The sequence below is a fragment of the Sorex fumeus genome, unplaced genomic scaffold (genome assembly GCF_029834395.1).
Source record: "Sorex fumeus unplaced genomic scaffold, SorFum_2.1 ptg000041l, whole genome shotgun sequence".
Classification (NCBI taxonomy): domain Eukaryota; kingdom Metazoa; phylum Chordata; class Mammalia; order Eulipotyphla; family Soricidae; genus Sorex; species Sorex fumeus.
This window is the reverse complement of record NW_026606098.1, coordinates 12,824,335-12,843,370: the sequence shown is the minus strand read 5'-3', so window position 1 is coordinate 12,843,370 and position 19,036 is coordinate 12,824,335. Positions and strand designations below refer to the sequence as shown.

The 19,036-nt window shown below is 44.9% G+C and overlaps 1 pseudogene; it reads right to left on the bottom strand.

Annotated features, from left to right (window-relative positions):
- Positions 1–456: 456 nt before the first annotated feature.
- Positions 457–18,400, bottom strand: LOC130028902 (uncharacterized protein C6orf62 homolog; annotated as a pseudogene).
- Positions 18,401–19,036: the final 636 nt, after the last annotated feature.

Genomic DNA, 19,036 nt, shown 5'->3' with positions numbered 1-19,036 from the left:
ATCAACGGTAATTATAGCAAAGCTATTGCATTTGTAAAAATTATTTATTCTCCTACATGTACTTCTTACCCTCTAAATGCTGATGACAGATGTCAAAGAGGCAAAAACCAGCTCAAATGGAAAGACCGTCAAAAAGAGTATCACCTTGTGCTTTCAAATACATTGAAGCATTTCGGTGTACAATAGTCCTTTCATTTGACATTTTTAACAAGATGCTGATACAGTGCAGCAAATATGCAAAGTCTTCTTTCACACAGTCTGTGAAGAAGACAGCTAATTTTTTTCAGTTCTGAGATACAAATGATTTAAAAAGAAATCAGGATGAACAAGTTTCAAAATGCAGAGTGTTCTGTGCATGAGTCCATTTTCTTTAATCTCTGAAAGAATAAAGTGGTAAGAAAACAAGACAAGATCTCCTGCTGCACTCTGATCTTCTCCACTGTGCTGGCCCAGACTCTATTCTGGCTTGGAAGGATGCAGGTGTTTCTTTACGGTGCCAACCTCCCAGTGGGTGAGCTGTTCCTCTGGCAGGTAGAGGCAGATGCTGCATAACTTGAAGATATTACCTTTATTTTTTGGAGTCTGCAAATGCTGTTGGTCGATAAAGAGAAACACTGACTGGTTGGGATTGTTGACAACAATTCCAGTCTTGTCCTTGTGGCTCAGTACATGCAGAAAGTGTTTTTCATAGTCACAGTGATGAAACTCAAATTTGGCATGAATGAGACGAAAAGGCTCATCAGATTCCTTCCAACTAGAAAACAGTAGACAGACAATTTTTTTCAATAACATTCTAAGGCCACAGAATGAAATACATCTCCTGAGTACAGTCAATGACATCCCTTCTCACAGACTGGTATCGAGGAGCAGGAAGCTGGACCACATCCTCCTTTAAAAGCTCTATGGAACTTTCCAAGGAATAGCTGGAATCCCGCACACCTTTTAGGATATTTTCTTATAATTATTCGTCATGACTGGTTTGACCTCAGACACTTCAAAACCTGCTGATTTTTTTCTTCTTCTCCTTGAATGCAAAGGTAATATACATCTTGAAGTCAAACTGGTCAGCTAGAGCTTCTTTTTCTTTCTAAGCTGAGCATGTAGTCTGTACAGAGCTTGTTTCTTCTACACGGACTCATCTTCACCATCTAGTCCGGCCCCAACAGAAAGAGACAGTGAGAGAGAAAGACAGAGAGAGACAGAGAGAAAGATACCGCCACTCCTCCAATAAGAAACTAGGAATAGTTCTCAAAAGCCAGAGTTTGAAAACAGGATTTGAAAACGGAAGTCCCTGGTTAGATGCTCAGTACCCTGTGGTCCCATGAACACTGCCAGCAACAACCTTTCACACCAAACCTGAAGTAGCTCCTGAGAACTAATAGGTGTGACCTCAAATCAAAAGCCAACGTTTGAAGTCATGGTTCCCACCACCAATTGAATGAATGTTCACAGCGCATTATATACTTAGGACCAAATCTTTGCTGGAATAAAAAACTAGCCACGATAACCCTGTGTGCATATTTCTGAGAATAAGACCTTCCTTGGGTCTAGAGTGACAGTGCAGTGGATAGAGCATTTGGTCCCCAAGGAACTGCTCAGAGTTGTTCCTGAGTTACAGAGCCAGGAGTAACCTCTGAGCATTTCCAATCTGCTTCCCCGACGAAAATAGAAATGAAGAAAGCCCCCCAAAACACGGCTATAGAACGAAGAGCTGGAGTGCAGGCTTTGTGTCTGGGTTTAGTCTTGCACTGCATGGTTCACTCAGCACTGCCGGGAGTAATCCCAGACCACAGAGCTAGATTAGTCCGTGAACAATATGAGGTTCAATCCCTGGGGCAACCCATATGGTCTCATGAGCAGTACCAGGAGTAAATCTTGAGTGCGTAGCCAGGAGTAAGCCCTGAACATTGCCAGATGTGACTAAAAAAACAAAATCATAAGTACTTAGACCACCTGAAATAGAGCTGCGGGCAGGTCCTACAAGACACATTCCAGAGGAAGCTATTGCTGTCCCAAGGGATGGCAGATGACAACTCCATGTGAGATTCTTCCTCTGCAGCCACGCCAGTGAGAAGAACAGCTGTGAAGGTGGAAAACAATGAGATTGCTGGTTCTGACCCTGTCTAGGACTATGCGGATGGATGTGCTTATGCCTTACTTGATGCTGTTAATGTTCATTCATTTTCCCTTTCTCTTCCCTTTTCACTGTTGTAATGACCAGGATTTGCAGTGCTCCCACAGTTGGTTATGGTATTCACTGGGGTTACACGCATTTTGTTGTGGCATCTGCACACACTTGGATGCAGTGCACCACAGGTCATGTGGAATTGCTGAATCAAGCATCTTTCTAGTGTGGGAAGAACTACATCAGAGGAAGTGGGTGGGGGCTGGGGAAGGGACAAGGGACAGTCTGGAGTGAAGTGAGCGTGGGCAAGGAGGATCAGGGCACTCCTATGCCACTGTTCAGCAGCATAAGGACTCCATAAATTTCAAAGTGGATCCAGTCAATGGGTTTGCTGTGGTGCTATATCCAGGCTGGGGTGCCCACCTAATATAAAGGATCTTGAGTCAGGGTGTTTAGTGTGAATTCCCGGAGGTGACTGAAATGACTGGCAAGTTGGCTTCAAAGGGTCATTGAGAATAGAGAGCCGTAGGCCTGAGTCTGTTCTCAGTCATCGGGGTTCTAAGACACACGCCAAGAGAGGTGAAAAGACACAAGAAAGTACTGGCCGCTGGCCTCTGGCACTGAGTAAATCCCATCTCCTTCAAAGCCCATGAACCAGCTGCCAGCATGGCTGGTGCATTCTCACTCTCCAGGCTGTAGGCCTTCCCTGACATCCCAGGCTGACACAGGGCCCTCCTGGGCATCGCCTCTTGATTTCCTGTGTGAATTCATCAGCATCTCCTTCATCATTTTGATTCCATGCTAATGATAAGCTTTCTCACAGAAGGTAAGCTCTGGAAGAGCAGGAATCGCACCTGCCTGTTCACCACAGCAACCTCAGAACCTACACAACCCAACACTCCGTTAACATGGAGAGGAGGGGGTAGCGGTCCCTCCTGGTTCTGTACTCGGGGGTCACTCCTGGTGATGAAGATATGCTGTGCTAAGGACAAAACTGTGTGCGAAGCAAACCTCTTCACCTCTCTCGAGCCACTCGTTGAACATGTAATAAATACTGTTGAATTAATCAAATTGTTATTCTGGGTTGTTTTTCCAATGGACTCGTTTCCATTTTGTATAGCCCCCATCATCAATATGTTGGCCCCTTGGTCTTACCATTTATGTTATTTTCATCTGAGGTCGGACCCTGACTGAGAAATGTTTTACTAGGCTAAGGATGTTTTTATAACTTTTTTTCCCCTCTGCTGGCCAAGGAGTTTTGATCATCATCTTTAAAAACATTTTGTGATGGGGGAGAATTGGGCTATACCCGAAGCTGCTCAGGGCCTACTCCTTATTCCTTCGCTCAGGGCTTCCTTCTAGAGGTACTCATGGGACCACATGTGGTGCCAGAAACCGAAGTGAGATTAGAAGCAGGTATGGCAAGTGCCTTGCCCCCTCCACATCTCTAATCCTAGATACATCTTCTCCATGAACACTCTAAGATATCTACTCTGTCACTGTCATCCTGTTGTTCATTGATTTGCTCGAGCGGGCCCCAGTAACGTCTCCATTCGTCCCAGCCCTGAGAGTGTATCAGCCTCTCCTTACTCGTCCTTCCCAACGGTGCCTTATGGGAGGCTCTTTCAGGGTCAGGGCAATGAGACCCACTATTAGAACATTTACTCTAGGTAAGTTAAAGTTGAATTTGGGCCTAAGAGAAAGAACACAGTGGCTAAGGCACTTGTCTTGCACACAGCCAATCGGCTTCAATCCCCAGCATCCCATATGGTTCCCTGAGCCCCCGCCAGGAGTGATTCCTGAGTGCAGAGACAGGAGTAATCCCTGAGCACCACCGGGGGTGGCCCCAAAGCAAAAATCAAACCAAGAAAAACCTGAAGGGGGTTATGCGATTTATCAAAGTCTGTAGCAAAGCTGAGTAAACTGAATTTTGTTAACTGAGCAGCAGTGCTCATGCTGCTAAGGGTTTTACAGGAAAGAGGAGAAGGTGAAAAAAAGAACTTAGAAGAAGAGGGGCTGTAACTCCGACTCTTTCTGGTGGCACTAAGGAGACATGAGGTTCTGGAGATCAAGTCTGGGGTTGCTGCATGCTGAGCTGAGCATCCACCCTGGAGAGCTCTCTCTCTCTCTCTCTCTCTCTCTCTCTCTCTCTCTCTCTCTCTCTCTCTCTCTCAATCTCTCTCTGCCCCTGGCACTTTTTAATGCTCTGACATCTGCTCTCATGCCAGCTGTTTTAGCATATTCAAAATTAACTGTTGCTTTCTGAAATTCTGATTTTTAAAAAATTTCTATTAGTAAAACACCATGAGGTACAGTTGTAGACTTACAAATGTTTGTGATTGAGTTTCAATTATACAGTGATCAAGTACCCATCCCTCCACCAGTGCCCAATTTCCACCACCATGGATCCCAGTATCCCTTCCCCCCCCCATTGCCCCTCCCCCCCACCCTGCCTCTGTGGCAGGGCATTTCCTTTTGTTCTCTCTCTCCTTTTCAGTGCTGTGGTTTTCAAAAGACGCATTGAGTGACAATCATGTTCGATCTATAGTCTACTTTCAGCATGCTTCTCCCATCCTGGGAGGATTCTCCTATCACTAATCTAATCATCTAATCTTTGATAAAGGAGCAAGAAATGTGAAGTGGAATAAGGAAAGCCTCTTTAACAAATAGTGCTGGCAAAACTGGATGGCTACATGCAAAAAAAATGGACTTAGATCCTGCCTAACACCGTGTACAAAATTAAGATCAAAATGGATTGAAGACTTCAACATCAGACCTGAATCCATAAGGTACATTGAAGACAAAGTTGCAAAACCCTCCATGACATTGAAGCTAATGGTATCTTCAAAGATGTCACATCACTGGCCAAGCAAGTGAAAACAGAGATAGACAAATGGGACTATTTTAAACTAAGAAGCTTCTGCACTTCAAAAGAAACAGTGACCAAAGTACAAAGACAGTCTACAGAAAGGGAAAGGATATTTGCCCAATACACATCCAACAAGGGGTTGATATCAAGGATATATAAAGTACTAGTTGAAGTCCACAAGTAGAAAACATCCAACACCATCAAAAAATGGGGAGATGAAATAAACAGACACTTTCTCAAAGAAGACATCGAATGGCAAAAAAGGTACATGAGAAAATGCTCTACATCATTAATCATCAGAGAGATGCAGATCAAAACCACAATGAGATATCATTGCACACCACAGAGACTGGCCCACATCCAAAAGAACAAAAGCAATCAGTGCTGGCGCGGATGTGGCGAGAAAGGGACCCTCCTTCACTGCTGGTTCAGCTGACTGGTTCAGCCCTTTTGGAAAACAGTATGGACGATTCTCAAAAAATTAGAAACTGAGCTCCCATTTGACCCAGCAATACCACTCCTGGGACTATATCTCAGAGAGGCAAAAAAGTATAGTCGAAGTGACATCTGCACCTGTTTGTTCATTGCAGCACTCTTTACAATAGCCAGAATCTGGAAAAAACCTGAGTGCCCCAAAACAGATGACTGAAATTCTGGTTTTAAAGAAGAAACAGGAATTATGACTTCTTTCTTTTCCCACAGCTTTCTTCCCGCACAGCTCAGACTTCCCTTTCATCCCTTCTCCCTTCTATGCCCTTTGTGTAAATTTCAAGCAAAAATTAGAATGTTCTTACAGGATTCTGGATGAGAATATCTGGTGCTGGGTGAGTATCAGATCATCCAAGAAAAGTTACTTCCAATAGATGAAAAGTAATGAAAGAGAAGTCACAAAAATTTAAATCTGTCCCTTCCAAAGGGAGCGCTTGAATTCCAGAGATGCATATGATTATGTCAGCAGAAGGGAGGACATTCAGAAATGGAGTAGAAAGCATCCAAATGATAGCAACCCCTATATAAAAAGAAACAGTGTTGGGAAATTGACAACCTCCCATCTTGGTACTTGAGGGAAAACTGTGATTTATGTTCTTGAGTTTTCAGGACCTATGGGAGAGCAGGCCTGCATGCTGACTCAGGTCCCAATCCCAGCACCCCGTATGATCCCCCAAGCACTGCCAGGAGTGCACCCTGAGCTCAGAGTCAAGAGTAAGCCCGAAGCACAGCAGGTATGGCCCAATCTCCCCTCCATCAAATCCCCCCGTTCTTGTAATAATATGAAGGTCACACTTAAGTCTAAAACCGGTCAGGATGTAGGTCAGCAACAGAGCATTTGCCTTGCATGTGTGAGAGCCTGAGTTTGATTTCCAGGAATACAAAAGTAACAAACAAAAAACATAAGCAAGAGACTATAGATAAAAGACTCAGCTTAAAATCTCAAGTTTTCAGAACTCATATTCTTCCAAGTGCATCTCCGAACCCCACTGCAAGACGTGACTCATACATACAAAGTCCACAAAGAAATGGGAAATTACCCTGGTTTCAAGCACAAACAATTCTTCTGACATACTAAAGTGTTCCCTAAGTGAAAGTGAAAAGAAGACTCCAGGAGAAAGCCTTCTTCAAAACTAACTCAGAAATCACCACAAAGGCCTCCGACTGCCTGCTTTGGGTCTGACAGAAGTAGGGGCACCACTTTCTCCTTTTTCCAAAATCGGTTTCAGGCTGGTCCCTGGAATGTCTAGTGCAGGACTGCTTTGTTTGCCTTCTTTGCGACAATACTTCAGAGGCTGGAAGCCCAGTTAGAATGGAAGGGAATCATTCCTACACCACACATTTCTCCCACTGTTGTCTGGGGGAGTAAGGGTGATTTGTGCCTGTAATGCTCTGTCTGTGCTTGAAAACTAGGGTGCCCATTAGAGCAGGAGTGACAGAGGAGAAGGATTTCTGGTTTTTCACGCAATATTGAGTGTGTAACTCGTGTTGTACAGAATTCAGAAAGCAAAGGAAATTCCCCCAAATTATACCCGTTTTGTAAATCTTTTCGTAAAATTTAAAATTTTTAATGACTGATGTTTTAGAAGTTTCATTCTGAAACAAATTCCCACTATAACAAGCTTTAAAGGTGAAAAAATATAAAGGTGCTAGGGACTTAAAAACAATGGGGAAAAAAACCAGAGAAAAGACCATTATTAAATGTTATTAAATGCTCACCCTCTGCTATTTAAAATTCTTAGAGAAATGGGCCCAGGGAGAGATGGAAACGCCCACATCGCCATCACGTGGGGATTAGGTGGAACTACTGCAGCCCGACTTGTCCCAGGCTTCAGATTTCCTAACCCTCAGCTCAGATAGAGAAGGGAGCACCAAATAAAGGGTGTTGGGAGGATCCACCCAGGATGGGAGAAGCATGCAGAAAGTAGACTATAGACCAAACATGATTTCCACTCAATGCCTCTTTTAAAAACCACAGCACCCGAAAGGAGAGAGAGAACAAAAGGGAATGCCCTGCCAAAGAGGTGTGTGTGTGGGGGGGATGGTGGGGAGGGATGCAGGGATCCGTAATGGTGGAAAATGGGCACTGGTGGAGGGATGGGTACTTGATCAGGGTATAATCAAAACACAAGCACAAAAATTTGTAAGTCTACAACTGTACCTCATGGTGTTTCACTAATAAAAATTAAAAAGAAAAATGTTCTCAGCACAAGAAAAGAATTTAACTATATGTAGTGACATACATTAACTAGACTTACTCTCTAAATTATTTTAAAATGTACACAAATACTGAATCATTGTGTTATATACAGAAATCAATAGAAAAGTGTATGTGAGCCTTAATTATATTTTATAATGATATTTCACATTATAGCACAGTGGTAGGGCGTTTGCCTTGCACGCAGCAAACATGGCCAACCCACGTTCGATTCCTCCGCCCCTCTTGGAGAGCCCGGCAAGCTACCGAGAGTATCTCACCCACACGGCAGAGCCTGGCAAGCTCCCTGTGACGTATTCGATATGCCAAACACAGTAACAACAAAGTCTCCAATGGAGACGTTACTGGGCCCGCTCGAGCAAATCGACGAACAACGGGAGGGCCTTTACCTTTAAATGATATTTCAGTATATCCTACAATAAATGATACCTTGTTTTAGTTTCTGTAAAAAAAGAGACGTCGTGCCCTTTTCTTTGCTTCAAAGCTAGGTAGCATTGTAGCACTGTCCTCCCTTCACAGATTTTCTCCAACAGGCACCGGTAACGTCTCCATTGTGAGACTTGTTGTTTCTGTTTTTTGGTATATCAAATATGCTATGGGTAGCTTGCCAGGCTCGGCCGTGAAGGCGGGATACTCTCAGTAGCTTGCGGGGCTCTCCAAGAGGGACAGAGGAATCAAACCCGGGTCAGCCACGCGCAAGGCAAACGCCCTACCTGCTGTGCTATAGCTCCAGCCCAGTGGATCACAGCCAGTTACAGATTTCAGTGTTAGGTATAGGGTCATTAGGAAACAAGTAAGCAGTTTGGCCGTTGCAGCGGGAGCAGAGCGGTTAAGGGCTCTTTGTTTGCATGCATGGGACCCAGATCCTTTCGTACATTCCCCATACAGTTCTACAGCCATTCCGAAGTGATTCTTGAGTGCAGAGTCAGGAGAACCCCCTGAACATATCCATGTGTGGCCCCAACCATAAACAAACAAACAAGAAAATGAAAACAAAGCAGTCTCAGATGCTTGATGGCGAACTCCCTCATTCTGAGCTGGATCTTCCTCCATCCCCCACATCTTTATAGAAGAGGGTTGGGGCACCCTCACAATGTGGGTGGAGTGTGGGTTGTCCCTTGTAGGAAACATTCAAAGGGCACAGCCGCAGACATCGAAGGTGGGTTCAGAATTTTATTGCTCAGAGCGAAGAGAACAAAAAAAGAAAAGAGCCTTGCTTTGCTTCTTCCAGACCAGGTTCCAACCCCTGCAACCCTTCTTGTCCAGAGACCAAGCTGGGGCAACCCACCCGGGCACCCCGAGGAGATTCAGATATGTACCCCACAAAAGTCTGAAGGCGGGAATCGGACCTTGGTCACCCGCGGGAAAGACAAGCACCCGCGACACTCTCCTATCGCTGCACCTGTGGAAGCTGTGTGCTTAATGACCCCATACTTAACACTGAAGGAAACCCAAGGGAGGAAAATTCTTAAGAGAAAGGGGTCTGTGGAGGGGCAAAAACGCGGCACACCGCCATCTCGTGGCAGTTAGGCTGAACTACCGCGGCCCGACTTCTTCCATGCTTGATTTCCAGCCCTTTGCTTCAATATGGGGTCATCAAGCAGGCAGCTTGGGCGGCTGCAGCAGGAGCAGAGCGGTTAGGGCTCTGCCTTGCAGACACAAGGCCCTGGTTCTTTCTTTGGCTCCCCATACAGTCCCACCGTCATGATGGAGCGATTCCTGAGTGCAGAACCAGGAGAAGCCCTGAGCGTTTCTGGGTTTGTGACCCCCAAACTATGAACAAGTCAAATAACATGGACACAGCCTCAGTTCGTGATGGTGGATTCCCTCACCCCAACTTGGGGGACTCTGAGCTGTATCTTGCTGTATCCCTGACCCTTATTCCTTGTAGAGGAGGGTTGGGACACCCTCAGAACATGGGGTGGTGGTGTGTGGGGTTGACTATAATTGGAAACCTTTCCAAAGGGCTGGATCAAAGGCAGAGCAAAGTGGGTATAGACCATTTTTTGTTCACCTCAATGAGTAAAGCAAAACACATAAAAAATAAACTTAATTAAAATAAGCAGAAGTTCATGGCTAACTTTAATAGCAAGCACTTATAAGGGTCCCCAGAACCCCGCGAACCCACATCAAACCCCCAAATAAAATAATTCTTGGAAGAGTGAGTGGTGTATTTAGAATTTCCAGGGAAGGAGGTTGCCTGGTCTTTGGCTCATTATCACTGTTTTAATCAAAATTCTTTTTAACCTACTCCCATTTCTCTGATGGTAGGCAATCTCACCCCAAACTTTTGGAGATCCTGAAGTTGAATCTAACCTCTGTCACCATCCTTCACAGACTTGGGACTTCTCATGTATATAGGAAGCCCCAAATTCTCTGCGATAGGGAAAGATGGCACCCTTGGAAAAGTGGAGCGTAGGGGTGTGGGGGTGATAGACTGGAGACCTGTAAAAATGGTTGATTTGGAGAGATCATACTATGGTATGGCACAATCGTCTACTGTGCTCACCCTGGGTTCTGTCTCAGCACCATATCATACCCCTGAGCCCACCAAGAAGCTGTTGGGGCCACCCACAGCCCACAGTAAATAAAGCCAGAGACTAGCTTGGCCAGTCAGTGCGGGGGACTAAGGAGAGGGACAAGGGTGCAACTCCACTGTGCAGAAATTCTTTTTTGTTTTATTAATCAGAAATTCTGAGGATCCTGGGAGGTCTAGTTCTGGAGGAAAGTCGGGACTAGGGTTGGACATTTCTTAGAGGAATGTCCCTGGGGAGGGGAGGAAACGCCCCACAGCGCCCTCTCGTGGTGCATCGGCGGAAGAGCCGTGGCCAGGCTTTCCTGCCTGAAGATTTCCAGCCCTTGGGTTTGCTTCCATATTAACCTGCGGGTCACAAAGAATCAAGAAGGCGGCCTCAGGCCGTGCAGCGGTAGCCGAACATTGAGGGCGTTTGACTCGCATGGGGCGATCCCTGTGTCAGGATGAACCCAGCAGCCTGGCCAGTGCTTTGCCCGAAGTAGAATCTCTCCCTCTAAGCCCGTTCGCAAACAGTTCCTGTCGCGGTCATCCCCACACCTCGCGGTTTTCCGTAGAGGAAGGAGCTGGAAGCAAGACTCAGCTCGGCACCCCCAAGTTCGGCGTGAAGGAATGCGCCGCGAAAGTCGCATTCTGTTTGCTTGTGTTTTGCGGACCACACGGGCGGTATTCGAGGGTTATTCCTGCCCCTGCACTCAGGAATCACTCCTGACTGTGCTGGGGGAACCTATGGGTTGATCGCCCCATACAAGACCAGCGCCTTCGTGGCTCACTGTTAGATCCTTGACCTTTGATCCTTCATGACCCCGTATTAACACTGAAGCAAAGAAAATTTTTTCTGTTTTTCCCTTTTTGGGTCACACCCGCAATGCACAGGGGTTCCTCACGGCTTTGCACTCAGGAGTTAAGTCCTGGCAGTGCTCCGGGGACCATATGGGATGCTGGGAATCGAAGCCGGTGGACCCAGGTACCGGGCAAACGCCTTACCCGGGTACTAGAGCTCCAACGCAGGAGCTGGAAATCTTAAACTTGGGAATAGCCGCCCCGGTAGTTCCGCCTAGCCGCCACGTGATGGCGCTAGGCGAGGGCGTTTCCGTCCCTCCTCAGGACCGTGTCTCTAAGAATTTTCCACCCTTGGGTTTGCTTCAGTGTTAAGTATGGGGTAATTAAGGGTCAAACGCAGCTTTGACAGGCAGCAGTTGGATAGCCATGCGGATACTTGTGTTTCATGCGGGTGAACAGGGTTCGATTCCCACCTTCAGACTTTTGTGGGGTACATAGCTGAATCTCCTGGGGAGGTTCAGGTGGGTTCCCCAGCTTGTTCTCTAGACAAAGAGGGGTGCAGGGGGTTGATCCTTGTCTGGAACGAGCAAGGCAAAGTTTTATATATATATATATATTTTTTTTTTCTTCGCTCTGAGCAAGAACAGTTCTGAACCCACTTTGTGATGTCTGTGAACGAGCCCTCTGGATGTTTCCTGCTATGAGCAACACACACTCCATCACCCCACAATCTGAGGGTTCCCCAACCCTCTTCTACAAGGACGTGGGCGATGGACGAAGATACAACTCAGAATCCCTCAAGGGAGGGAATTCGCCATCAAGGACTGCTTTGTTTTAATTTTCCTGTTTGATTGTTTATGGTTGGGGACACACCAAAAGATGCTCAGGGCACTCTCAGGAATGCCGCCGGGCACGACTCGAGGGCCATATGGGAAGCCAAGTGACAGACAACGGTTCTGTGAATGCAAGGAAAGTGTCCTAACCGCTAACCTACTGCTGCACCGCCCGAAGCTGCCTGCTTGATCCTAATTACCCCAGGCCTAACACTGAAGCAAGCCCAAGGGTGGAAAATTCTTAGAGAAAAGGGCCTGGGAGGGATGAAAACGCCCCACAGCGCCATCTCGTGACCCGGAACGAACTCCCAGCCTCCATTTTTCTTGCTTGAAGTCAAAAATTGGTTTGGTTTTGTTTGGGTTTTGGGAGTCACACCTGGTTATGCTCAAGGGTTACTCCTGGCTCTGCGCTCAAGAATTACACGTGGCAGTGCCACGCCCCAAAGTCACAGCAGCTGCCCTGCAGCAGCCAACCTAGGTTCACCCTCAGCATCCCATAGCGTTCCCCAAGCACCGCAAGGAGTGATCCCTGAGCACAGAGCGAGGAGTACCCCTGAACACTTCCTGGTGTGGTCGCCAAACAAAAGAAAACAAAGCAAAAACAGCTTACCAAATCCATTGACTTAGGAGGAAAATGCTGCTCAGATGTGGAAAACCAAGCATTCTGGCCATGATTGGTGGTGATTAGAAATCATTATTGGTAGGATAAATAGTAAGTTGCAGACAGAGAAGGAATTCTGATAACACGCTATTTGGTTTCGTGGTGAGAGTACTTTAAATGCTTATAATATTTCTGTAATGATCCAAATTCATGTTTCATTTAACTAGACATGTTATGTTTCTTGGAAAAGAAAGGGTTAGAACTGGATAAAAATTCAAAGGTCTCAGCAATTCAATTTTCCCTCATGGATTGTAGTGTACATTTTTTGTTTTGGGATTTTTTTAGTTTTATTTATTTATTTTTTGCTTTTTGGGTCACACCCAGCGATGCTCAGGGGTGACTCCTGGTTCTGCACTCAGGAATTACTCCTGGCGGTGCAGGGGAGACCAAATGTGATGCTGGGGATCAAACCCAGGTTGGCCGCCTGCAAGGCCAACTCCCTACCTGTTGTGCTATTGCTATTGCTCCGGCCCCTGTAGTCTATATTATTTTCTGATACATGTTCAAAGATTTATGTACCAAAAAAGTCACTACATCATTGAACAAGAACTGACAAAGAAAGACAACATAAGTCACCATCAGTTGGAAAGTGCTTAAACAGCTGGTTAAGTGAAACATTGCTAAAGCATCAACAGTCAATCCAGCCCCCCGTCCCTCCCCCGGTGCGCGGCCCTGCGGAGCCAGCCAACTGGCCAGGCTCCCCTTCCTGGCCATAACGGGCGGGCGAGCTGCCCTGAGGAGGCGGGGAGGGGACGGCTGGGCTGGCGGGTGGGCGGGCGGGCACACGATAATAAAGAACTTCTGAGTGCCCCCCAACTGCATGCGCTTGAGCACGCAGTCCGACCTGGCCTTCTTCAGGTTCCCGCGGGACCAGGCCAGGTGCCAGAAATGGGTGGAGAATTGTAGAACAGCAGACTTAGATGGTAAAACACCAGATCAACTAAATAAACATTATCGATTATGTGCCAAACACTTTGAGACCTCTACGACCTGTAGAACTCTAAGTAATAGATACATTTTGCAAAAGTAGAAAATGAACGCTATGAAAATGGACGGAAGTGTCTCAAAGCTTACCTGAGCAACACTTTGAGAGACCAGGGGTCGAATAACTGGGCTTTGCTTAATATAAATTTTGATATAAAACATGATTTGGATTTAATGGTGAACACATATATCAAACTCTACACAACTAAGTCAGAGCTTCCTGCAGATAATTCAGAAACCATTGGAAACACCGAAGAGATTTTAAAATAGGGTTTATCTTCCATTTGAAAGCATCTTACAGAAAAGCTATGTTGTATGTAGGCCACCCAGTCACTGACTGTCTTGACCAGTAGGTCTCCCATTGAGTATGTTCATTTGTACTCCTATTTAAGTGGCTCCAGTTTGAATTCCTGCTTTGGAGACCGAACTGTTCTAAAATATAGCATTGAAAGTGTCACATCACATTTCAGTGTGAAGTCTGCTAGTGGCTCTAGAGTTGTTTTTAGTTATTTTAGACATAACATTATCACTGTGGATGCGATATGTGGGTATGGAGTTACCAGTTCCTTGAAGAAATAAATTGGAGGTTGTGTGGGAGGAATTCATTTTTAAAATGTTACGTTAAAGCTCACAACTGACCTTTGACTGATAAGAGTTCTAAGTGTTACTGCTCAAAACCTGTACTGGACAATTAAGAGTATTACCAGAGAAACTTGAGCTTGCCAAAGTGTAGATTTTAAGTGAAGATTTTGTCTTTAGCAAGTGAACTTAAAGAAACAGACGAGTCTGCCATTGTTGTTCCATAACTGGTTGTTGCTGTTTGCATTCCTTTGTTGAGCCTACAGAAGCTTTTAGCAAGTGTATCTTGAACTTGTGTTTCATGGTCAAGATAGGATCAGAGGCCATGGATACTGACAACTGATTTGTTTTGCTTTCAAGTCTGTTCTCCATGACTATTATCTACTGCCTCCTCTTGATTTATAAGTAAAACTAGGAGAAGACACAAGAATTATTGTTTTGTGGGCTTCTGGGAATTAAATGAAAATATTGCAGTTAATTTTGGTGAAGGAAATCAATTTTGTATAGTTTATTTCAACGTAAATAAAATGTGAATTTTGTTTTTAAAAAGTCAATCTAATAGATTCTAACATGAAGTCTCTTCACTTAAGAAACTGAAACAAAAGATGAACAAATTGAAGACTAGCACTAAATTGGAAAGTAAAATCAATTCAAATATCACCCTACAAACAGGTGAAAACATCAAATCTTGTGCGGGGACACAGACTCGAGGGGTATACTCAACGAATGGAGTTTTTGGATAAGAATTGGGATCATCAGGCTAGGGATAAGTTAGAGACTAAATCTGTACTACATACCATTTTGTCACTTGAAATATCATTCTAGAAGTAATATAAGAACTGTGGTGGAGGGTCCTGGACACTTTGACAGTGGTGAAGGTGCAGTGACTTTGGACAACAGTGCCATACAGTTAAATGCTATTAAGGTATTGAAACTATTTAGGTTTAACAATACAGGTGAAACTAAACTATAAAATGAGATGAAATGTTATGCTCAGCAATAATTACAATTTAAATGAATAACTTGAACATCTCAAAGAAATGGAAACATAAATAATACAGCTGTGAACCATGAAAGATCAGCACTCGTGTCCTCACTCCTTAGCCTATAGATTGAAAGATAAGCATTTACGTACATCACATCCAGTGTCAGCACAAGCAAGGTTATAGCTGGAATCATTAAGCCTTAGGTAATCTCCCTTGACCATCCTCATTTGAGTTACCCAAGTCTGCAGGGTGCTTTAGTGAGAGAATACATTTCAGGAACAGTAAATACACCTGAATCCTATCACACTTGGTTTAGAAAGATGTTATGCCCTGTTCACTTTCCAAGTCCCCTCTCCCCCAGGTGCAAAGCAGCCAAGCAGTTTTACAGAAAGCAATGTTGCAAGTTAGCTGAAGCACGCAAAAATTTGATGCCCTAATATGGATTCTTTCATATCCTTTTCTCTCTGGCTTGTATCACTTAGCACAAGGAACGGAAAAACGAATTAGTCTCTTAAATAGCTCACCTTAACACTATCATCTTAAGCAGCATTCTGTCATTTTAGCATATGGCCTGTAGGTGGCAGCAACAGCATTCTATGGAATCTCCATACTGCCCTTTCAGGGAGCGCATTTCATAGGAGGGTCCGAGTGTTCCTTCCTTCCTTCCTTCCCTCCCTTCCTCCTTCCCTCCCTCCCTCCCTCCCTCCCTTCCTTCCTTCCCTCCCTCCCTTCCTTCCTTCCTTCCTTCCTTCTTTCCTCCTTCCCTTTTCTTTCCTCCTTCCCTTCTTTTCTTTCTTAATTTCTTCTTTCTTTTCTTTCTTTCACTCTTCCTTCATTTTTTAAAATTTGTTTCTGTTTTTGTTTGAGGTCCACACATGGTGATGCTCAGGTGTTACTCCTGACTCTGCACTCGGGGATTACTCCTAGCAGTGCTTGGGTAACCATATGGGATTTAGGGAGTCCAGGGTAAGTCACATGGAAGGAAAGTGCTCTGCCCACTCTACTATCTTTCCAGCCCCATATATTTCTTTTCATAAGAATATTTTCTTGAAATATCTACTTATAAATTTATACAAATTTATACTTGAGTGGACTCTAAGTACTCTTGAATATAGTTATGAAAAAAGAAGCTACAAATCTCAGGATGGAAACACTGAAAAAATCTTCAGCAGAATGTGAATGATTGCCCCTCTGCTGTAGAACAATTGGTTTTCAGTTGGTTTTCCTCTCTGTGCCTTTCCAGGTTTTTCTACAAAAATCCTGGCATGCTGACCTCATTCCCTGCCTATCCTGACCAGAGGAGCCTCCTTCAGAGGTCTGGAGCATGGAAGTTGGTGTCCTATGTTACCCAGCATCCAAACACTGGCGATCTCACCAAACACTTCCTTTTCCAAAGTTGGAATGCAAATAATGAAAATGGCATTCGTTTCATAATAGCGTTGTTGAGGCAGATATGGGGAAGGGGGGCGCTACAGGATCTCTTTAGTACTCTTCCAATCCAGAAGCTGATTTTTCATGATGTTAATAAAGCTTATGCTTCAAGACCCCTCGCCTCACTTGAAGTAGTCCCTCTCCAAACATTCAATTTCTGAATACACAGTACTGTGATTTCCTTAGAAGACCCATCACTCCTCTGGTTACAGAATGTACCAGACACTGAGACCCAGTCTAGCCAAAGCTCTGGACAACTTTAATAGCCTTGTATGAGGGCTGCAGTTTTGTACAGTGGGCAGGGCATTTGCCTTGCACACAGCCAAGCTGGACTTGACCCCCAGCATCCCATATGGCTTCCTGAGCCCCACCAGGAGCAATCCCTGAACACAGTGCTAGGAGTAAGCCCTGAACTCAGAACTGACAGAGCCAGGTTAAAGCCCTGAGCACTACAGAGTGTAGCCCCTAAATAAAACAAAAAGAATCTAAAACAAAAACAAAATCCAAAATCATCTTCTCACAAGTTTCTTCAAAAGATGGACAAAGTGCATTAAGCATATTTGCTTTTTATTGGTTGTTCTCTATCTCTGTTTCTCTCTGTCTCTCTCTGTCTCTGTCTCTTTCTGTCTGTCTCTCTCACCTACATTCATCCACAAATAGGTTCTTCCCATCAAAGTAACAGACAAGTCCCTTTTGGCCAGAACATCTTCCAGTAAATCACAAAAAAGATTAACACAAAGAGGAAGAGGAGGGGCACCCGCTCTATGTTCTCTAGACCTTTAAGAAAACATGAGGTTAAAAAAACCCCCAAAAACTTGAGGTTGTTCCTTTGGCCACATACATGCAGATCCACAAGAAAGGTAAACTCGTAGACATAAGGGGAATGGGCATTGTCCCAAAAAAGAATTACTCCAGAAAAGTTTTTTTTTTTTTTTTGTAGGAGTACTGCTATTTATTCAGCCACTGATTAGCTGATTGAATTGTGCATGAACTCCACCTTACTTTTTTTTCCATTTTGTATAATTTTATTTATTGAATCACCGTGAGAGCAGTTACAAAGCTTTTGGGTCTAAGTCTCAGTCATACAATGAAACACCCGTACCTTCACCAGTGCCCATTCTCCACCCCCAACAACCCCAGTATACCCCCATACCACACCCTCCCCCTGCCTGTGGGGCAGATGATTTCCACATTACTCTCTATGATCACATTCACTATTTCGATACCAGACCCACCATTATTTGAAATTTTACCCCAACACTCAGATCTGCTGAAAAGGCAACAATAGATAATTTGTTCTATTGCTGGTTATGAATAACATATGATGTCATGTGGCTGCAGTAGGCCCATGTGGTTTTGAAATTCCGAAATTTTAACACTTAAATCTGGAGTGATTTCTGCCAAAAGCCACTGGGTTTAGAGATCTGCTCCTGAGTCTCTGGGATCAGGACCGTTGAGCAGCTTGATGAGGAGCCAGAGAGGCCGTTCGTGGGCGATGACTTGGGGTCTCGTTAGGGTGGGGAGGACAGGCCCGGTTTCCCCCCCCCCCCCATCCCGTGAGGCCCAACAAGTTTTCTGCAGGCCCAAGCCTGACTGTCCAATGGCCTCTGGAGGATGACAGCCACAAAAGTTTTTAACTGAGAGCACCTACAATGTTACCTAGCATGCTACTGGCATTGTCATAAACCAACAAGTCAAGGGCCAAACATGACGGAAAGTTAAGGAAATAGTTCACATCCAAGAGAAAGTGACATTACCAGTCTCTCAATTTTCACTGGAGAATACGATGTGTTTTGCAAATCAAGTCATTTGCAGCACTTACATTACATTCTCTGTACTCTTCTTTGCTGACTTCCTTATAGTAGTGATATCGCTTGGAATATGAGAACTTAGTCCACAGCTCCCTCATTGTCGTTAATCGTATTTCTTGCCTTTGTCTGATTTTGCTTGAGCTCGAGCGGGCCCAGTAACGTCTCTACTGGAGACTTTGTTGTTACTGTGTTTGGCATATCGCATACGTCCCGGGGAGCTTGCCAGGCTCTGCCATGCGGGCGAGATACTCTCGGTAGCTTGCCGGGCTCTCCGAGAGGGGCAGAGGAATCGAACTTGTGTCGGCCATGTTGGCTGTGTGCAAGGCAAACACCCTACTCGCTGTGCTTTGTTTTGTCCTTTTTTCCATGATCCATTACATAGCCTTCTTGAGTCGAGAAGTCTATTTTGTGCTAAGATTGTAATAAACCAACAAGTCAGGGACAAGATTCTTGCCGAGAGAATGACTGTTCATCGTGAGCATATTAAGCACTCTAAGAGATGAGTCAGCTGTCTGAAACAGGGGCAGGAAAATGGTGCGAAAAACAAGGAAGCCAGAAAGAAAGAGACTCTGGCTCAGCTGACGTGCCAGCCTGCTCCACCCAGAGAAACAAAGAGCCAAGATTTCCCATCACTAAAGCTCCTCAAATACACAACCAATCTGGAAAGTGGTTTCCACCAATGCAGTTCTAAGGAGCAGGCTGAAGAGGATGTTTCGAGGCTCTATGCTCCCATG